The sequence below is a fragment of the Poromitra crassiceps genome (genome assembly GCF_964638095.1).
Source record: "Poromitra crassiceps genome assembly, chromosome: 12".
NCBI lineage: Eukaryota > Metazoa > Chordata > Actinopteri > Beryciformes > Melamphaidae > Poromitra > Poromitra crassiceps.
The window spans coordinates 17,891,161-17,914,634 of NC_139632.1; the positions used below are offsets into that span (position 1 = coordinate 17,891,161).

General features: G+C 42.4%; 1 pseudogene across 1 annotated transcript; it reads left to right on the plus strand.

Annotated features, from left to right (window-relative positions):
• The first annotated feature begins 12,949 nt into the window (after positions 1 to 12,949).
• Positions 12,950 to 14,140, plus strand: LOC310786316 (relaxin-3 receptor 1 pseudogene; annotated as a pseudogene). The gene has a single exon. The product of its transcript is annotated as a relaxin-3 receptor 1 pseudogene (transcript).
• Positions 14,141 to 23,474: the final 9,334 nt, after the last annotated feature.

A 23,474-nucleotide genomic window follows, 5' to 3' on the forward strand; every position in this document is an offset into this window, starting at 1 on the left:
GCGATAATGTGTACAGTTTCCATGTCAGTGGATAATTTGTTAATTGTTGAAGGATTTCGAGCGATTCTCCTGGATGAATTGATTGGAACAATTTAGATTAATTCGTGGATAAAACTGCCTCAAATAAAAGATGTCAAAAAGGAATAAAAATATGTCAGAAAGGAATGTGTGTGTGTCCACCTCCAACGAGATGCATTTTATTTATTGATTTTGATAGTATTAATATTTAAAGGGGGATTCAAAGCTGATTCAGAGTTTCTCCCTGACAGATTAAAATATTTCCCTTGACAGTTCTGCCTGGAAGGCTGATATGAGCCAATGTCTACAGCAGCCGTCAGTCACACTAGTTATCATGTCAGTAGAGCCATGGTTCACAGAGAGTGAGGCGGAGCAAACTAGGCCAAAGGTAGGAGTAGATAACCTTATATCATCTGACTCTGCCTTATTGCCCAATGATTACAACCCCCTACTGGCAGACAAGTCCATTATTTACTTGCTGGAGACCGAGTGTCGTCCATATCCACAACATCCCCCCCTCTGGCTTGTCAGCATAGACCAGTGGTTCTCAACACGGGGTCCGGGGACCACCAGGGGTTCTTCGGGACATTCCAGGGGGTCCCCGGCAAATTGATTAATTGTTCACTTCACCATCATTTCCTTTACTAGAAGTTAACAGAATTAGTGAATAGAAGAATAATTAGTCTTGGAATTCTAGACAAAATCTTATCTAACAATAAAAAAAAAACTATTCTCATCAAACGGTGGCCTGTGTCCCAATTGTGTGCTAAATTAGGGTATTTGATATGAAAAGGTTGAAAATCACTGGCATACTGGCGGATAAGGGGATAAAAGTGTTCTTAATCCCACTGTCTGGTGTACAATTGTATCTAACATTGAAGATCAGATTTGTTCAGGTCAGGCTGACATTTTCTGATTCGGCTTCAAGGGAGAACTGGAAATGTGCTGCCCTGCCCAATGGGGAGTACATTGCTCCACTGTAGAAATTGACCGGTGGATTGTTGACAAAACAGAATGACAGGAGAATCAATGCTCATACAAGAACACACAAAGAAAATTTGCTTCAGCACTAAAACAAAGTTTATCCTGAAACAAGCAGTCTAGAAATAATTTACATTTTAACTTCTCTTTAACACATGCATGCATAATCAAACATCTCTTGGAGACATGATCAAATTCAGAAGTGCAGCTGCTGCAGTCTCAACTGATCTTGCATGGCACCATAACCCCAGCGTTACGTTTCTGATTTTTTGCTGTTCATCTGTCATTTATGTGATTCATTTGGTAGTTAATTCTGAACAATGCTGTTCATGCTACATACCAAATTAACCGGCTGAATCTTGCGCATCGAACCATGTCTTCCTTTTTCAGATCAGATCAACACAGCAGAAGTTATAGCTGTCTTTGTACAAAGACAAAGACAACATTTCAGATTATTTGGCTTTTTCAAATGGCTTTTTGGAAATCCGCCTAGGTATCTCCCTACAAAAACCAGTGCCAAATACTCATGTTTTGGTATTTTTTCATCTTCTTTGAGTTGGGATGTGATAAGGCCTGTGGCTATGTCTCCATTGGGTTTCTAGCCATAAATACAACAACCACAGGTAACTGTTTACACTCTAAAAGTGTTTTTTATTCTAGGCGAGAATCAACCACTGTGTTTGAGCTGGTGTTACTCAGAGTCAGTAACACATATAGAGTCATTCTGACACTTGGAACAGAAACTTCAAAGTCTTACCTTTCAGAAAAGGTCAGGCAGTTGTCTGTAACCCTAGCGGTTCAGCCACAGTAAGCATTTTAGTTTGGGTATGTCGTTTTCACCATTTTCTTTAGAAATAGGTGGCTTTAGAAGCAGTGAGTCAGTGAAAGGGTCTTATATGATCATGTTTTTGCATAGGCCTCAGGGTTGAGGGGAGGGGGGGAGAAGATGCATTTGTAAACAAACCTGGAGTCTCATAACTAAAAGCCTTGAGTGCTCGACCAAGACAGACAGACAAACAGCGCAGATCCAGGCCACCACATGATGTGTCTAGACCACTGACGTGAAATCATATAAAGACTTCTCAAAGGCACACAGAAAAGTGTGTTCCAAAAAGCACATCTCCAGTTCATTATCAGAGAGAATTTGAGCAATTTCATCTCTCAGGCTCTTCTTAATGTGATGTAGCCTCTACCGGATCACAGACTGTTGCAGATACATGTAGTTTCACTTCGAAATACGAAACATTTTCCTCTTTCCCGTGCCCGTGTACACAGTGTGGTAGCTATAAAGCAACATGAACTCGTGATTTCTGAGCTGGCTGACTCATCTCCCTTAATAAGACAATCTCTGCCCCTCTCTCCTGTCCTCCTTTTTGAGTCCATCTTGTTTGTCTTTAATCAGGGAGAGAGTCTCTCGGCCACCAATCAGCACTATAACCCACTGCTTTGATAAACCAAATCCCACTGGAGCCATGAAGCTCCAGTATACACATTATATAGACTAGCTCCCACTGAGCTTTCTTTAGTCATAAAGGAGAGGCGGAGCTCCCACTGAGCTTGCTTTAGTCATGAAGGAGAGGCGGGAAACTAGCAGAAAGGGTCCATCAAAGAGAGCCCTTACTCTACTTCTTTAATCTACAAATGGGCTTTCTCTTTCAAGGTGTGAAGCTATAACCCAGATAGACCTCTCTGCTGGGAGATTCTTAAGCGACTTCAAAACTTTGTTATTAACAAAATTGTTTTCTAACTTTGAAAGTCAGAATGAGGGGATTAAAACACCCAATCACAGAGTGGAGCTTGGAATTTAATCAATGTCTTATTACATTTGGGAAGATTGGAGAAAAAGTTCATCCTTATTTGTAGCGATCTTTTTCCTTCCCCCTATTCTCTTTTTTAGTTTTTAGTTTTGAAAGAGCACTTTTGCATGAAACGACTTGTGCATAGGAGAAGAGCAAGGGCTGACTCGTATCTCACACACACACAATGATGTTTGTCACATCACTTTTCCTTCTATGTTTGTTTTCTAAAGTATAGAGAGTTGTACGGACCAGATTAATATTTGGGCTATTGACCAGATAGAGGGCTAGCCTACCATGCTATTGGCTGCGTTTCCCAACAAAGAAGCTTCTTAAGGAGTTAAGAAGGCTCCAAAGAAGTGTTTCCCAAACGCCTTCTTAACAGCCTTCTTAACACATCGCTAAAAAAGGCTCTTAAGAAGCATCTTAACTGGAGCTGTCCACCATCTCGATGTGAGAGGTCTTCTGCGGCCCACTAGATGGCACTCTGAGCCCACCAGTGGGCCACGACCCAGTGGTTGAGAAACACTGTTGTAGAATAACCTAATCGTGGTCATGTTAAACAAGAACTTCTTCTATTAAACATTATTTATTTCAGACATGGACTGCAGTTCAAATTGCTTTATATACACATCATACAACAAAATTGCGAGAAACACTACAGAATTTAAGCGACCTTGGGTTCTGTGAAAGGTGCTATATAAATCCACAACATTCTTATTATAAAAGGAATCCATTCTGATTAGAGGAATATAGCCTACGGTAAAACATTTAAAACACAAGTAATCATACATAGAGGGGAGATTTTCAAATGTTCCCCAATTTTAAACACTAAAGGTGCATGAAAGAAAGGGAAAAGGGAAAAACACAAGAGGAACAGTGGACACAAGTATCTCCTTTTGCCTGACGCGGCTGGATCTGCCAGTGTTTCGTCATTAAGAAGGTGTTAAGAATGCCCCAGACCCTTCTTACAAAACCTTCTTAACGAAAGATCATCTTAGCGCTAAGAAGCTTTTGGGAAACGCAGCCTTCTTAACGAAAGATCATTTTAGGCTAAGAACTGTAACTTGTCCCAATTTCCCCCCAGGGATCATTAAAGTCTTTCTGATTTTGATTCTGATTCTGAAGCAATCGGGAAACGTGTTGGCTTCGTTGGCTTCTTACGGGAGCCTTAAGAAGGGTCAAAGAAGCTTCTTAGCGCTAAGAAGCTTTTGGGAAACGAATGCCTTCGTAACGAAAGATCATCTTAGGCTAAGAAGCAATTGGGAAACACGTTTGCTTCTTAAGGGGGCCTTAAGAAGGGTTAAAGAAGCTTCTTAGCGCTAAGAAGCTTTTGGGAAACGCAGCCATTGTCTGTCTTAGCTTAGATTTGCATTTTATTCTTTTTTCTGTTCTTTTCCTTTGTGTTTTTGTATTTTAATTATTGCGTGTCAAATGTGTATTTTGTCTTGGACCCCAGGAAGACTAGCTGTCGTCTAGGCAGCAGGGATCCTTTTAATAAACAATAAACAAACTCCCACACACTGTCTACTTCACTTGCACTTAAAAACTTTTTAATGAGAATGATGTTTCGGTATGCAGACCTTCATCAGATTTTCTCAAAATAATCAGATTCTGAGTATTCACCACTTATCTTGTCTATATATAAAAATAAATATTGTGAATATTGGGCTGGGCAGAACCAAGCTTTATGTGCACAGTGACACTGTGTCTCCTCAAAATGTGTGACATTATGGTCACTCTGATCATTAACAGCAAATCACATGGATATATTCAGATAACAGGCTACTTACAGCATACTGTAAGTAGCCTATGGATCAAGTGGGGGGAGGGGGGGGGGGGTGTAATAATACATTTTCTGGTTAGCCAGTAAGAAAAATAAGACATCTTTAAATTGCACCAGTCCTACGTCAATGTGTATTCCTTGAAATCTGGCTCCTAACCCTAGGCTAACTATTATTTCACATTGGTATATGTATAGGCTAGTGGGGTTAACATAATCTACTTAAAAAAATACATTTTGTAATAGTTTGTATCAATTACTGCATTAACCAATGCATAAATCAACATAAATTACTGCATGAATTAATGAACTGAACAAACGGGAATTCCTGAGGCTCTACATTAACAAATCAGTGAGTCACCTTGGTCACCATTAGTTACTGTAGTGTGGTGACTTCATAAATATCTTTGTACATAATTATTTGGCAAAAAAAAATGCAAATAAGCAGATTCAATTATGCACGAGTTAAGTGGGGGATCAAATGGGCTATAAACCCAGTTTACAAGACATAGAAATTGATTAGCCAATATGAATTTACAAACCAGAAGACACAGGAATAGGGAACTTGTTTAATCTTGTCTATTCTTTTCATGCACTATATGATGTCTCAGATAATTTTCAATAATGAAGGCTACCTTAGTCAATACCTGATTAAACTATCTTATTCATTCATTCATTGATTCCTTCCATTCATCTTTATCTCCCCTGCAGCCAATGCCCTGTTCAGGTTATGTCACTCAGTTATAAATAGACACGCCCCTTCAATCCTGTGCTGGCTAATCACTTGAATGGAGTATCACATGAATGGAGTAGTAGTTTATATCAGGCCCCTGGTATTTGTCTGTGTGTAACTCACCTTGTGTGTCACCCGCAGTCGCTGATTCTACGCCGTTGCAGTTGTTTCGACCCACCTCCTCCCCTGAACACCACCAATGTCAGGACTCCTGTAGAACTCCCTATGGGGGGTTCTCTATCCTATACATCACTGACGTCCTCCTCTCGCTCAGGAGGAGCGACATCACATCATGGAGTCATACGCCAAATCTAAATGTTGTTTGTCCATTCATTAAAGTTTGTTAGACCTTCCTTCTAGTCTCTCATTATTGAAATGCTGGCAGGTGCCTTCACAGATCCACTCTATTGTCGCTGCTCTGTGCAGTCAATATTTTTTGCATAGCTGTAAGTGGTGTACAGCTTAGAGCAGGGGTGTCAGACTCATATTAGGTAGAGGGCCGGATTTGTTCAAATGAGACCTCATGGGGGCCGGATTTTTTTTTTTACTAAAATCAATTCGACTCATTTACCCATTTACTTCACAAAATAAATACTGCTCTTTCCATTTCTCTTGAAACTGCCTGCATTACGTGTCAACCTTTCTCTTTTTCGACAGCATCTTGTTGATTCCTTTGTTTTTTGGTAGGTAGCCGAATGCGCGATTCAATTCCAGCGTGGCATCATGGCGGCTTTGTACACCTGATGACCTACTGACATACTTCCTTGTAGTGCAGGTTAATTAACTTACGAATGAACTCTTAGCTTGCTTATTAGCCACACGTAGTTCATGATAATGGGGTGCGAATTTAATAATAATAATAATTTAAAAAGTTTTTTTTTTTTTTTTTTAAAGCAGCTACGAGCAACTTTTTCGATTGTTATTAAACAGTATAAATTTAATATCAGTGCATCACATCTTACCTCTAATAGTCGACGAGACCAACTCAGAGTAGTCTCACTTGAACCCCGAGTGAATCGGCCAGTGTAGTCTGTCTGTGGCCAGGGAAGATCAAGAAGTGAAATGAAACGGTTTGCAGCAGCCACTTCGGCCATAACCACAAAATAACTTCCAAAAAACCTGTTAGAATATAACGAGAGATGTTCGCGAGAGTCTGCGTGGCGTTCACATTGTTTATGCTGCGTTGCTAGGCAGCGCAAATGGCGAGGCAGGCAGCTGCGTTTCACTTCCGCGTTTCACTTCCGGGTAGCCGGGCCGGCGGTAAGGAGAGAGAGAGAGAGAGAGCCCCCTGTTGACGCGAGTTTAGACAGACACAGACTTAATAATCATCCAAGGGAGCAATCTCCGACACACACGGCTTTGGTCTCGTCGACTATTAGAGGTAAGATGTGATGCATTGATATTAAATTTATACTGTTTAATAACAATCGAAAAAGTTGCTCGTAGCTGCTTTAATATTCCAAAATATCTCACGGGCCGGATGAAACCTGCCCGCGGGCCGGATCCGGCCCGCAGGCCGTATCTCTGACATCCCTGGCTTAGAGCATGTTTAGAGCGGTGGGTTCGTCCTGCCTATTAATATTCAGTGTGGACTGTGGGATACACAACATCACATCAGACATCACTGGGCTGATCCAAAAAACATACCCAAAGCCCCCCCCCCCCCCCCCTAAAGTAATATAATTCATAGATTGGAATTGCTGATGGTACATTATTTATTTATGTACTCTAAGCTAAGCAAAGAAGATGCATGCCCTCTGAAAAGAAAAATACAGAGTAGTGCTGTATGTTAGTTTGTGTGTGTGTGTGTGTGTGTGTGTGTGTGTGTGTGTGTGTGTGTGTGTGTGTGTGTGTGTGTGTGTGTGTATGTATACTGTAGGTGTGTGTGTGTAGGAGTGTGTGTGTGTGTGTGTGTGTGTGTGTGTGGGTGTGTGTGTGTGTGTGTGTGTGTGTGTGTGGGTGTCTTTAACTTTTTATATGCTGTGCACACAGATGGGCCTAGTTTGCCTTGCACGTTATTACACTTGACAGATTAAGAAATCAGCAAGGGTGAACCAAATACCAACCCGTTTTCATTCCAAACGCCTCCGTTGTTGACTTGTTTGCGTTGGCCTCAAAGTTGATCAACAACGATACTACCGGTGGTGGTAGCCACCGCTGCCACCTTCTTCTTCTTCTTCTTCTTCTTCAGATGGTGCACTCCTACAGACGCAGAAGGGTAACTTTAGCATTGTTATAGTGACACCAAGGGTTTTGACAAAGAGTCACCGCATAGGACGAGAACATGTTGCAAATACTGTGCAACTATTGCACCACCAAAACAAGTACCCAAATTACATCAACAGCAAGCTGCTAGAATGTCATAAGCAATGTAACATGCTTTTTTTCCCACAGGCAGTTTGTGTTTTATAGGATACACATTCATTATCTTGCCCACTTTGTGTCAAAAGCAAAATTACCTCTGACAGATGTCTTTTTTTTTTTACCGGGGTAGGACTGACAGTTTCTCTGAGCTCCCACCTGTCTGTATGTGTCTGCATTTTAAATCAGGTTTGAAGACATACAGCTTTAATATGTCAGAGAGTCTGTAAGATTACTTCTGAACACCATGGCAGAACTGTAGACAAGATAACGGTTAAAAAAGAACTTGCAAGGCCACAGACCTGGCGGTAAGTAGGAAGCACTCTAAATCAGCTTTGCCTCTGTTTAACTTGGGATGTTTGGCAAGTCAGACTTAAATTTGTAAGTCCATACATATTATTATACCCTCTTAGATTTATAGAGGTAAGCTCACAACACACAATTTACAGCTTGTCTGTAAATTGTCTCAATCCCTGTTGAGACACTGACAGCATAGGTTTTGACTGGTTGGTGAAAGCTGTGTCCAATGCAGGGCTGAACTGGGACAACAAAAAATTTATTTTATTTTCTTTTCTTTTCTTTTCTTTTCTTTTATTTTATTTTATTTTATTTTATTTTATTTTATTTTATTTTATTTTATTTTATTTTATTTTATTTTATTTTATTTTATTTTATTTTATTTTATTGTATTTTATTTTATTTTATTTTATTAAGGAGACCTTAATGAGTTCCTGGACTCCAGGAACTGAACTCTCTCATTACATATTGTTGACTTTGAACCAGACAGCTATTCTGCTTACTGTAAATTCTACTCTTCCTCCACTCCCACCTTCATCTCTCTCCCTCTCCTCATCAGAATCAGCTTTATTGACCAAGTATGTAGACATACAAGGAAATCGGTTCCGGTTCGCTTAACTCTCAATGTACTCTCACACAAAGAAAAAGAAAAAGTATGTTCAGGCTAAAACAAACAAGAATCACAAAGGATGATTAAACATTAACATTAACTACTATATACAATGCAATAATAATAAGTGTATGAAAGAGCGTCTATTTTGAAAGTGTGTGTATGAAAGGAATTTAAAAAAAATGCACAGTTGCACATGATAAACATGAAGATACACATTTTGATGGAGCTAATGGTGCATGACTTCCAAACTTCCAAACTCCCCATTTCATATATTTTCAAAATACAGAGATTTAAAAGTGCTTCCCAGACAAGAATAACCAAAAAAGCCAAGAAAATAACAAGCCTGGACCATGGGGAAAACCAAAAGCTCCCTGTTGTTAGATGATCTCAGGCAGCAAGTGGCCTCACAGGGAGACAGCAGACCAGAAATATACTGTAATAGGGACACAAGGTTGGCCTTAAAAGCAAGGGTGGAAAAAGTAGGCTACTTTAATAGCCAGCATTACTGTATACCAAAGAGAATGTTAGATGTGATTTCTAAGCCTTTCCAAAAGACGAAGAAGTCAGATGAGTTCAACCTACAGTAGATAACGGGGGGGAAAGATATTCCCAAAATGAAGTAACACTTCACCGATTACTCTTCTTCCTCTGGCCCGAGGGAAGGAGATCAAAGGAGTGTACCTTCAGATTTGTGGCTACAGTCTGGGAAAACATGCATTTAAATTGTCCCCGAATCACTTTGAACTTATGCAGTGGTTTTCGGTTATTGATGATGAGTGTCTGACAGCAGAGTTGTGTCTGCAGACTTCCGTCGAAATATTAGACAAAGGGATGACAATGTGAAATTGTTGTGCACTCCGGAATTCTAATCGCTCTGAAGGTCTGTCTGACAAATGTTGCCAGATGCCAGCTGCGTGATGTGCCCATGTGTAAGATTGCTATTCAACCAAAAATATCTCTGTCAACATTCAGTTTCAGTATCATTCAGTATCACTGGGCCCATTTGTACAAGATGATGACCAATTCACTCATTCATTCCAGGAGACATTCAGTGCTCCAGCCACACCGTTATAAAAAAGACTTCTCAATTCATTCATTAATCCATCCATCCATTCATTCCCTCACTCACTCACTCACTCACTCACTCACTCACTCACACACACACACACACACACACACACACACACACACACACACACACACACACACACACACACACACACACACACACACACACACACACACACACTCACTCACTCACTCACTCACTCAGATGTTTTCTCAATCAACCAGTCAGGTCAAACAAACAAGGATAACCTCACAGCCTGTAGTATCACCAGCAGTGTTGGGCAAGTTACTGAAAATGTGTAATTAGTTACATTTTACTTCAAAGTAATTAGTTACTAGGGAAAGGAACTTTTGTGTTACTTTTCAAAGTCTGCTTTGATTATTATTAATGCACACACAGTGTGGGACAAGAAGACATACTGTCAAATTTTATCTATCATTGTACCTGCATGGGATACTTGAACATTTGCTTATTCGGGTGGCTTATAGCCTACTCAAGATCATTAGCCTCTGGGGCTTATAGCCTACTCAAGGTCATTAGCCTCTGGGGCATATGGCCTAGTCAAGGTCATTAGTCTCTGGGGCTTATAGCCTACTCAAGACCATTAGCCTCTGGGGCTTATAGCCTACTCAAGGTTATTAGCCTCTGGGGCTTATAGCCTACTCAAGATCATTAGCCTCTGGGGCTTATAGCCTACTCAAGGTCATTAGCCTCTGGGGATTATAGCCTAATCAAGGTCATTAGCCTCTGGGGATTATAGCCTAGTTAAGATCATTAGCCTCTGGGGCTTATAGCCTACTCAAGGTCATTAGCCTCTGGGGCTTATAGCCTACTCAAGGTCATTAGCCTCTGCGGCTTATAGCCTACTCAAAGTCATTAGCCTCTGGGGCTTATAGCCTACTCAAGGTCATTAGCCTCTGCGGCTTATAGCCTACTCAAGGTCATTGGTTTCTGGGGCTTAGAGCCTACTCAAGGTCATTCGTTTCTGGGGCTTATAGCCTACTCAAGGTCATTCGTTTCTGCGGCTTATAGCCTACTCAAGTCATTAGCCTCTGGGGCTCTGGATGCAGCTGTGACGTGTGGAGCCTTTTTGCCAGGCATCTCTCCCCGGATAGGGTCTGATGATCAGAAACTGGATAATCCTCTGAAGTTGTCTGCTATTTTCATATCCTAAAATAACTAACTAGCCCAGTTACTATTTCAGCAATTAATTGCGTTACTCAATTTAAAAAAGTAATTTGTTAGATTACTAGTTACTGCAAATAGTAGTTCAACAACAAAAGTTGCACAAGTCAGGGGCAAAAAGAGAAACAAAGGAGAGGCTTTATAATTTGTTGAAGTGCTAGCTCTACTTTCCAACAGCCCTAATAATTGCTAATGGTTTTATCTACATTTTTATGGCAGAGTTCATGGTGTCCTTCAGGCTGCAAAATGACTGAGATAAAAAGTAATTTCTTATTCAACTTCTGACATGTCAGGTGCCTAGTAAGTTTGAGCAGTGTTATTCTACTTCAATACTCAGAACATTAAACCGGGCATACTTCTGGTGTTTTGCATATGGCTGGATTAGATATTTTTAAAATGACAAGAGCTGTCATAACAGATTAACACAGGATTTATTTTGTCATCCAGCCAAGTCTTTTAAAATTGGTTCCCTTTGCATCTCATTAATTCACCCATGAATTTGTTTTGCCATTATCTTTAGTTTATTTGGTTCTAGTGCTTTGCAGTGACAGTTTCTATTTACTCCTGAATATATAGGCTATATGGAATACTGTATCTATAAAAGGGGCAAGTGGGCAATCTCTGTTCTCTGTTTGTTTCAATTTGTGTCCCATTGATGATGTCATAGGTGAGGTCATAAGAGCAAAATCATCTTATGACATCACTGACGATGTCATAGGCATTGTGACATCATTGTGATGTCATCAGTGATGAAAAGTTGCGCAATTGTGCGCCGCGGATGCCAATAGAGCAGACGAGGCCACGCAGCGGCCGAGCTGCGGGCGATGTCATCACTGATGAGTATTAGAGGGTTACTGAAAGCCCCATTGTGCAGTGCGTCCTTGATCCATCTCCTCCAATAGCTCATTCAACAATGAGCCAGGAGGAGTTGGCTCTCAACTCCTCCTCCATCTCATTTGGCCAACAGCAATTCATGATGGCATGTGGAGTGAGTGTAGCCTAACTCAAGGTAATTTTTTTTTGTTCCTTTATATGTCGGGTGAGTCATTACAAGTTACTAGGGAAGGAAATAGGCTACAGAAACAAACATCAGATTCCCTGCCTATCAACACGAGGGTCGCAGGTTCGCGCCCCCGTGTTATCTCCGGCTTGGTCGGGCATCCATACAGGCACGATTGGCTGTGTCTGTGGGTGGGAAGCCGGATTAAGGGTGTCGGGGGAAGGGAACTGGAGGGGATAGCGTGATCCTCCGTCCTGCCTGCCGGTGAAGCTCCCCGCTGAAGAAGCGGCTGGCAACTGCGCATGTGTCGGAGGAAGCATGGTGCTAGTCTATGGCTCTCCCCAGATCGGGGAGGAGCAGCGAGGGGGAAATTGGCCAAGTACAATTGGGGAGAAAATCATCAGAAAAGAATAATGATAATAAAAAAAAAGAAACAAATGCATCAGGTGGTAAAGCTGCGTGTTGAAATCAATAAGTCCATGGTTGAAATAAGTAGAAACTGGCTGCTCCGAATGTCAATTGGTGAAAGTGGCGGAGATTGTGCTCATATTCAGCTCAAACATCCTCCCTGAACGTTTGCATATTTTACGCATAGCATCTCTCCAGGTCTCCTGAAGCCTACAGCACAAACATGATTATCTTGCAGCTGTCGGTCGTGGCAAAATCCCTTCCGCCTCACCCGTGATGGACATGCAGGGGTACTTTGATGTGCGTGCCTGCCTGTCTGGTGTGGATCCGGTCTCATCCAATCATCCGGCTGGGGAGGAGAAGAGCGTCGACAGTGCGAGACTGAGCTTTGCGCGCTCACGTGCAACATATAAAAGAATGTGGCGCGCTTCAGAGATGTAAGAGATGGAGAGGGGGGCAGAAAGAGAGAGAGAGAGAGAGAGAGAGAGAGGATACTCGTGGTGGAGAATAGTCATCTATTGCGCTGGGGGGAACCGAACATGATGTAGAAAAGCAGAAATGTTTGCCAAGATTAGAGAAAGACCGGGAATGTTTAAAATGCCATCAACACAAGCTTTTTCTCTCTCCGAGCCACTCTCTTATTTCTTTACACCTGCAACTCTAACTTTGCTGCGTGAGGTGATGTGTGAGTGAGAGAGCCTAGCCATGCAGCTGAATGAGAGTGTTCAAACCCTGGCTCCCGAGCAATGTGAGCAGCAGACACTGCAGGAAGACGACGCTCGAAACTGTAGCGGAGGCAACCTGTCGCTGCAATGCTGGCTGCAGATCCTCAGCAAGGATTCCACCCTGGAATTGCAGGGAGACGGCTCCAGCCTAGTGGTGCGAGTGATGATTGCATGTGTCTACTCCATAGTCTGCGCACTGGGACTGGTAGGCAACTCACTGGCTCTGTGCCTGCTACACTCACGCCACAGGCAGAAGCAATCTTCCATCAATTGCTTTGTGATGGGACTGGCCGTCACTGACTTGCAGTTTGTTCTGACTCTGCCATTCTGGGCAGTGGACACAGCGATGGACTTCCGCTGGCCGTTTGGCCGCGTGATGTGTAAGATCATAAGCTCCGTCACCACCATGAACATGTACGCCAGCGTCTTCTTCCTCACGGCGATGAGCGTGGCGCGCTACTACTCCATCTCCTCTGCGCTGAAGATGCACAGCCGACGGGCAGCAGCCACCAGGGCCAAGTGGACCAGTCTGGGCATCTGGCTGGTGTCTCTGTTGGCCACGTTGCCACATGCCATCTACTCCACTAGCGTCCAGGTGTCAGACGAAGAGCTGTGCCTGGTGCGCTTCCCAGACTCGGGCACCTGGGATCCTCAGCTTCTTCTGGGGCTGTACCAGCTGCAAAAGGTCCTGCTGGGCTTCCTTCTCCCTCTGGTAATTATCAGTGTCTGCTACCTGCTGTTGCTGCGCTTCGTCCTCAGCCGGCGCATCATCGGGGCCGCCTGTCCGGAGAGCGAGCAGGGCCGGCACAAGCGCTGTTCCAAAGTCACCAAGTCTGTCACCATTGTGGTTCTGTCCTTCTTTCTGTGCTGGCTTCCCAATCAGGCGCTGACGCTGTGGGGCGTGCTGATTAAATTTGACCTTGTGCACTTCAGCAATGCATTCTACAACGTGCAGGCCTACGCCTTCCCCCTGACCGTGTGTTTGGCACACACCAATAGCTGCCTCAACCCCGTGCTCTACTGCTTGATCCGCCAGGAGTTTCGGGCAGGTCTGAAGGAGCTGCTGCTCCGCGCCACGCCGTCCTGCAGGAGCTTGACTCACCTGCTGCCTCGCAAGGCCAAAGTGGCTGAGGCACCGCCCGCCACCGTGCTGGTCCAAATGCAGGTTTGACTGACTGGACGACCAGCTAACGGAGGGAGGAACGGAAGGAGTGAATGTCTGACTGATGGACTCACTGAGTGAATTAGCGAGATGTAGCCTACCATTGACGCGCAGTTGTTTATCATGCAGGTGTACGGTAATTCATCCCTCCCGTCACCTTTTTGCTTGACAGCAGGAACACAATCATGAATGACTTCCCGGTGGGATGTACCCCAGTTTTGCCCTGTGCTCAGAGACTCTACAGCTAATGTTTTTGCTTGTTAGACAATCATTCTCTCTCTCTCTCTCTCTCTCTCTCTCTCTCTCTCTCTCTCTCTCTCTCTCTCTCTCTCTCTCTCTCTCTCTCTCTCTCTCTCTCTCTCTCTCTCTCTCTCTCTCTCTCTCTCTCTCTCTCTCTCTCTCTCTCTCTCTCTCTCTCTCCATGTCTCTCTCTCCATGTCTCTCTCTCCATGTCTCTCTCTCTCTTGGCAGGCGCTGCTCTCTGATTATTTTTCATGAATATGTAACAATGTCAGTCATGAATTAGACCTATACTAAACCTCACTTAACATTTGCCACATAATCTCCATCATGAGTGGGATGAATCATCCTTTTTATATTCAGTCACTCACTAAAGGCTGCAAACTACCAACCACAACACTATTGACAGGAGCACTTTAGGGATAGCACTTTCTAGTCTTTATTTAATGTATGAGATTGTGAATTGTTGAGAGACTGACCACTGTAGGATTCAATAAAATAAATGTAAATGTAAATATTGAAAGTATTATACATTCTGTTCTGTTCTGTATGTTCAGATTTCTGTTCGTGAAACTGCTGTATTATATTTCTCACTCCATAGTTTATAGTAGGCCCTACCTTTGATTAAAAAAGGTGCAAATTCACACATATTTTACACTGTATTTTATATACCTGTATTGTTGTTTTTTGTAATATTTGTATTATAATTTACCTAGGTTTATATTTTCCCCTCTTGATGGGAACAACTGCAGCATTACCTAATTTCCCCATGGGATCAGTAAAGGATTTCTGCTTCTGATGTGGAGCAGCTGAGGCTGAGTGTTAATATGAACACTACTGTATGTCACTCCAAATGCTCTGGACCAGGGGTGCCCACACTTTTTCAGCTTGGGAGCTACTTTTAAAATGACCAAGTCAAAGTGATCTACCAAACATATTTATTTATATATATATACACTGAGTATACAGTGGAAAACAGTGGAACAGTGGAAAAACTGTGGAGAAACAGTGGAAAAACAGTGGAAACAGTGGAAAAACAGTGGAAACAGTGGAAAAACAGTAAGTTTTTTTTTTTTTTCCTTCCTCAATGCCATGCGATCGACCACACTACCTTCGCGATCGACCGGTCGATCGCGATCGACGTATTGGGCACCCCTGCTCTGGACAAATCTTCAGGCATCTGTAGGAGAACGTTGCTGCCCTCCAGGAGCAACTAGAAATTGAGAGTGTGAAGTATCAATAATGGGGAGGTATCCCTGGCTATATTTGCCGTGTTTGTTTGTTTGTGTTTGTTTGTGTTTGTTTGCTTGTTTGTTTGTTTGTTTGTTTGTTTGTATATTTGGTGCAATGCAGCAAACTCTGAAAAAATGAAACATAAACCACCACAGCTGATGTTGTTAAATCATGCAGGCCAGCTGTGCATAGATAGTACTATTTGCTGTACCGTACATCTAAATGATAAGGCCGAAAAACATTAAGACCTAAGGAATTGAAAAGCTCCCTGATGTGTGCTTACCTGTTGAAATATTAACTTGACAGCAGAAGCGCCATTATCTGTTAAAGGAGAAATAATGGGACAAAATGTATCAAAGGGTTCACTAACTACATGTAATACAGCCTATTGAATGTTCCTTTCCTTAGGAAACACACACACACACACACACACACACACACACACACACACACACACACAAATAGAATATTTATTTATATATTTGTGGCTACACACATATTCATACAAGGGTGCCATTGTCCCATAGCTGTCCATGTTTCAGGCTGAGCTATGAAAATAATGTTTTATAACTCGCATTAGATTAGCAGATTCTTGTATCTTTGAAGCATATATATATACATAAATAAGACAGACCATTCATAAACAATCTCTCCTCAGTGGACTAAATGTGATGATATGGTTTTCTGTGATTGTGTTGTCTCTGTATTTTATCATGGCTGTAACCATAATCACTATCTTTTTGTAATACTATACATAATATCTGTATGTATGATGTTTCAGTGTAAAATGATATTGATGAACACAGTGCAAGTGAAATGATAATAAATAAAAGCCATGAACTTGAACTACTATTGAACTTGAAGCCTTGAACAACTATTTGGAGTAATTGGTCCATGCAGGCGAAGTTAGAATTCAGAGTATTGACAGTAATATAATATAGTCGATGATTCAGAGCACTAATGGTGATGGGGTATGCAGCCATGCCACTAGAAGTCTGAAAGATAAAAGTGGCAATCATGTTGTTATTATACAGCCATATACTGACAGGAAGGCAGATGAGGACAGAGCCAGAGCCTAAGATATGTTATTAATGCTATTCCATTTTCTCATTCTGTGTCTCTTCAATCACTAACATCAGCACTGCACTACACGGAGATGATGTATGAACAAAGGTGATGACAGACGCATCATTGTTAACAGTAATGGCTGTCAGATAGAGGCAATCACATTTCTGCTCCGATCAAGTAGGAATTTCATTCACTTACTGTATGTTGGATTGATAATAACTTTGTGTCATTTATGTCAAACCAAAGAATACTCAACATAAAACAAACATAAAAACTCAAATCATATGCCTGTTTGCTCTGATAAAGAAATGGAAAGGATGATACTGGATTTGATTAAAAAAATTCTTTCCAACATTTTTGCCTGTGTTAAATATTACTCTTAGTAGAATTCCAGTTGTTATAGTGACTGCCTAAATATCCATTGGTTCTGCAATACAGTCAATGCTTTAATACAGTATTGATGTCAATGAGAATAGATTCAGACTGTAGACGTGTTTGGAATGGTTCACTCATTCACTCACTCACTATGTAGTGTTTATCATACTATTTGGTAAAGATCAAACAAGTTTCGGACACTACCTCACTCTTCTTCTCCTTTGGTAAATACAACAGCATTGCATTGTGGTATATGGGAGAAAATGTAGGGTACATTCTTTGTTCACTAGAAATTGCAGTGCATTGTGGGTATTTTATAGTGGACTATAATGATATAATGACACTGATGACTCTGAATCGCAGAACCTTCATTCATGGAAAGCAGCAAATATGGATGCTGAATAAGATTGTTTTGGACAATTCCCTCATTAATTTGCCCTCTGCACACAGCGTGTCCTTGATGGTGTTACACCCTGCTGGTGCATTGGGTTAGGTGTATTCACCTTATGTTCATACGCGGGGGTGGGCCAAATTCTTCCGGGTTGTGTTAACACTTCCGGCGGTCACAGCGCCAAATACAAAAGAACGTCAGAAGAAGAAAGTTGTTTTTGTAGCGGACAGTGCAGGGGGTAAAACAAAGAACGTAGCCTACTCCTTTGAGCTCGGTACACAGCAAGCAAGCGGAGTATCCATTGTTAGCCAGGTCAGATAACGTTATCGTCGACAATGAGGAGCACTTTCTTGTAAAACATACCTGGACTCCAACAAAGAAAGCTTCAGGTGGTTTTTTTCTCCTCCGAGCGCAGCGCGAGCAACTTACCGGTACGTCTATAAGACCTGCAGACGTTAACGTAATTCCCTGGAATGCGAGATAATGAGCCAGTTACATGGCATTGCATTCTTAGACATTGCCGTTTGCTTTTATTTGGTATGTTACATACAATTGGCTAAATTATTAGTTAATTCAGAGTTAGATGATATTGGAGCAGCTGGCCTTTTTCTTTTTTTAGCCGGAAGTCGTGACACAACCACACAGCCGGGTCAAATGGGCGTCGCTACATAAGGTGTATAAAGAGGGCAGTCTCCTGGCTTGATTTTGGTCAGTTGATCATGACGCAGTGCCGACCCACTGTCAGACCTGGCATTTTTTTGATCCCCCATCAGTGCTAATTTTAATGTATGTTAACATCTGGATGGATGCTTTGCACAGCTGGGCTAACCTTGTGAGGTAGCTGGATTCATCACCATCACACGACATATCCATGTTGCCACGCTCCAATCTATTGGTTTGAATCCGTACCACCAGTGGTTCGCAGTCGCACCAATCGGCGTCCTATGAGGCTGCTACTGGTGGGCTTTGTGTGACGCAGCAAGAGCGAGCCTGTGATAGAAGTGATAGACAGATGGTTCATCCAATCACCTGTCAGGTATTTTTTGAAAGTGCCTGCTCTTTCCCCTCTTTCCCAAGCGACTCGTTCCCAGATGGTTATGTGAAAACAAACCATCTGGCAGCATCAGGTTAAGGGTGGTTCTTATGAAAAAAATACTGGGGTCCAAATGAAGATCATATCCATTGTTTTCAGTTTCACTGTGTAGGATCAGCTAATTAGCCGTGCCTGCCTGGCACGACTGAGATTTGAAGATTCAGTGGGTGTGCTCTCTAAGTCAGTGGTTCTCAAATGGGGGTCCGCGGACCCCCAGGGGTCCGTGGCACTTTGCCAGGGGGTCCGCGAAAAGTTTTCAGGTTAAAAAAAAAAGTAAAAAAAAAAGTAAAAAAAAAAAAAAAAAAAAAAAAAATGCTACATGTTACTTACTCCTTCTCAAACTACTTCCTACGTGGTGCTAGTCTATCAAAATATCTTGGCTGTCATTGATTGTGAGGCATAGTGGTTTTCTGTACTGTTGACAAATTGTGATATTGTAAGTCGCTTTGGACAAAACAAAAGCATCTGCTAAATGACATTATGTAGGCTAAATGTAATGTAATAAAAAAAATATATATATTTTTTTTTTTTGCAAAATCTTCATAGTTCAACGAAAATAGTTTATGCTTTAAATCTAAAATGGTTCATAGATTACATTCTAATAACAAACCTATCAAATTAAAAGTCAAGCACGTTATCATGGAAACAATTAAGCTTAGCCCAAAATCACAAATCAGAATGAGGGGGTCCCCGGTATATTTTCTATCTTGTAAGGGGTCCTTGGCTGAAAAACATTTGAGAACCTCTGCTCTAAGTTAACTCCTGCTGGGCACTCCAGGCCAATTGATTTACCACTAGCTGTTTTCCAAAAACAACTGCTAGGCTTCCATCCAAGAGACAAATAGCCCTCAATGAGAACCCAGCATGCAAGCTCACAAAAATGATAATAAATAAGTGCCATGCAGAGAGAGGCTTTTTAGCTTTTGTGTTGCGCTATAAGTGTTATCTTCAGGCTGCAGGACAAGAGAAAACAAGATGTTTGTTTTTGCCCCCCTTTTTTATTAGACCTGACCTATAATTTGTGTTTTTTGTTTTGTTTTGCATCAGCAGTAGCCACAAGCACAACATCGATTAGTTTCAGACAGTTATCTCTGCCCTCACTGGCCCAGTTTGGCCCAACAGCCTAAAAACATTTCTATTTCATAATTTCGGCGCTAAAATTGTTAAATAATAAATTGTTTTTTGGGTGCGTTTTTGGTCAGGTTTAGGGTTAGGGTCTGTGCTAGGGTTAGGGTTAAAGGTTCTGAGGTGGTCGGATCAGGGGGTAGACTGGCCACATCCTCATTGTGCTGTAACTTCATACCCTCCATATATCTCTCTGCAATATCTCAGAAAATTAGTTATGTCGTAAGATTTAGAGTAAGTGGGTGATGTTCTCTGTTTGTTAAAAGTTTTGCCAGGGCCAGCTTGGCGAGCTGCAGGGCGGGCGAGCCTAGGAATCGAACGCGCGTAGCGCGCGAGATGCTTAGTTTAACCAAAATCCCCATGCAAAAATCCCATTGACTTTGAGGCGAAAGAACCGGAAGTGCAGGGACTTCTGGGTTGGTCTACAAAAAGACATCAGCCCTGGCTGCAGTTTGGTTTGGAAACTTGTCAGCTGAGGACAGGAGACAGTTAGACAGAGTGGTGCTGGTGCATACTACATCAAAAATCATGGGATGCAATCTCCCACCCTAGCAGAACTATGCAAGTCTAGACTTGAAAAGAAGCCCCTGAAAATGTTAAGAGGACCCGTCTCACGCAGCAAACAACCTCTTTAATCTCCTGCCTCTCAGACAAGATTCAGATGTGTTAAGACCAAAACATCCAGGTTCCAGAACAGCACATACCCTATAGCTGTCCGCCTTCTTAACACCCTATAACTGTGCAATAAGACAATATATTTTTCTATGCACTTGTAGCACTTTCCAGGGGGCCTACAGCTACATCACACTTTAAACACTATCTAGTCAGTGTTTCTGCTACCCCCCCAACCCCCCCCCCCCCCCGCCCCCCATGGTGTATTACATTGCAGTATTGTATTGTATATGTTCTTTGCAATTGTTTGTTTTTGTATTGTGTGAGTGGTTTGTCTATGTATGTTAGCTCACTAAGACAAATCCCAATCGTCTGTTGACAGGGCCAATAAATATTGAATATTGTACTCTAATGTAAGATCAATTATAGGCTACAAATGTAAAAGGACAAAACTCTCTCTTTCTCTCTCTCTCTTGCTCTCTTAGAATGTACTTACATCTGAGTTCATAAGATACCAAACAATGGTTATGTAGAGTGCCAAGACATCTGTCTTTCTTTCTTTCTCTCTCTCGGGTGCTCTCTCTCTCTTTGAATTAGTCTCGCTGTTTGGCGTGCTGTTTGATCGATACTCATGCAATTTCCCCCTGGGACAGGATGTAGTAGAAGGTTGTGCGACGCCCCTGGCGCTGACCTTTCTGTCTAGGGGCTAATGATAGTCTGCTGGAATATGTAATGATCCCTCATTAGCCTGACCTGTGGTAGCCTACTTAGAGGAACTAGATGAGGTACAGTTATAGCCAGATAATACACAATATTAGCCCTCAATGAAACCCAGATCAGTCATGGGATTGACTCAGCGCTGGCAAATTGGCGCTCGATTGCGATCTGTGAACTGGTCACAGACGCGACCAGGGAGCTCGCCAAAAACTCACAGACGCCCAACAGATATCTAGCAGGCTAAGTATCTGGTCGTGTTGGGAGAGCCATCAACGTGCTACAGTCAGTGGGAATGAGAGCGCAAGATATTCTGTGAGGCACACACGGCCGGGCTGATGTCTGCTGTCAACTGCAGCAGCTCCCTGTCTAAAGACATATCTCAGAAGCAAATTTTTTTAATTCTGTTTCCACTGGAGAGCTTCTCCTGTCCTTCTACACAGTGTTTTGCTGCACTGATCGACATAAGGATTTACAAGGAGGATGGCTGCTTTACTCCAAACAATGTCACTGTGTCCTCTGTTGACTATTATCCTCTCCTTGCGCTGCATGCCTTCCAAGAGCACCAGGCAAGTGGTCTGAGGAGCAAAGATGGAGAAAGTATTTATGTTGTGTGAGCGTTTGTTTGGAAATACAGCCGGCAGCAAGTACAGTATGCAGACCTGTGTGGCGTTCGTGTTTTTGTGACAAAACATGGTTTGGAGACCATGCGGACAGACTCGTCCTGGATTCTTCCTGGTGAAATACGTGAACTGTATCTTGTAATGTCGTGTGATCCCCTCTCGCAAGACACAAGACAGAAAGTTGTCTAATCTGAACTGAACAGCGATCTGACAACTTCTGACCGCATCGGGTAGTAGTGCAGTGTCCCGTGTGCATTTAGTTCTGATCAAAAGATACCACATGCAACTTAAAGCAGCTACGAGCAACTTTTTCGATTGTTATTAAACAGTATAAATTTAATATCAATGCATCACATCTTACCTCTAATAGTCGACGAGACCAACGCAGAGTAGTCTCGCTTGAACCCCGAGTGAATCGGCCAGTGTAGTCTGTCTGTGGCCAGGGAAGATCAGGAAGTGAAATGAAACGGTTTGCAGCAGCCACTTCGGCCATAACCACAAAATAACTTCCAAAAAACCTGTTAGAATATAACGAGAGATGTTCCCGAGAGTATGCGTGGCGTTCACATTGTTTATGCTATGTTGCTAGGCAGCGTGAACGGGGTAGGCAGGCAGCTGCGTTTCACTTCCGGGTTTCACTTCCGCATTTCACTTCCGGGTTAGCCGGTCCGGCGGTAACGAGAGAGAGAGAGAGAGCCCCCTGTTGACGCGAGTTTTGACAGACACAGACTTAATAATCACCTAAGGGAGCAATCTCCAATTCACACGGCTTTGGTCTCAGCGACTATTATAGGTAAGATGTGATGCATCAATATTGTAATTATACTGTTTAATAACAATCGAAAAAGTTGCTCGTAGCTGCTTTAATAGATTATTCATATGCAGGGTGTAAAACATTTGATGAAATATCTAAGAGATGTAGCTATCACATATGCAGGAGAAGGAAAGGTGAGCCTCAGGCCAGTGACAGCACACACACCCTCAGCCTCAGGCCAGTGACAGCACACACACCCTCAATCACAGACGTGCAAGTGCAAAGTGCTCAGAGTTCCAATCATCACCACGTTACAAAATGTGAGAAGATTTAAACAAAAGTAAACTTGAGGGCCCAGAGGGGCCACTGTATGCTATGTAAAAGAATGAGCAGCCTGATAATTTACACTGCCATCTCTCCTACCCAGACAATCATGGACAGAACCCGGACAGAATCTAAATGGAGCACAATTTGTTCTGATCATAATTTGGCAGAGTCGTAATCATATCTTCAAAAGTCCACAATGGAATTTAATTTAGCCTACTCTCCCAAAGCAACTGATCACTCTGATCAAGTGTGAGGGGGCTACCCTGAGCTCTAATTAGAAGTAGCCTAGTCTCTCTCCAGATGGGAAAGGCTAAATGCCCTTGTTGGGCCTACATCCCCCGATGAAAACGTGAATTACTTCCCAAATGTTGGTTGTTCTTACGGTTATAGATTGTTTTTGGGCGGGGGCTAAATCCACTGCGGGCTCCCTTTATTGCGATCCTACTTCTCCATACAAGCATTTTAGTCATGTCCAAGCCTGTCATTTCTCTCAAAAACAACTGGCAGAGACTGAGATTGATTCTCAATCTTAGTCTCTGTTGGGGCTATAGGGTTATACAGTATAAGAAAAATGTTAAAACGTTGAAATTTGTAATGTGGCTTATGGTATGGGGATATAAACCCAGCAAGGGTATGCAGTTCTCCCCTCGCTCTCGAAACGAACTCACTGCATTACATTCCATGATTCACCCAGCACTTCTGCTTGATAATTTGTCACGTTCTCACCCCCCTGTCTGTTTGCTTCCTGGCTTGGATCTAAGGGACAAATGACATCAAAACCATTTCTC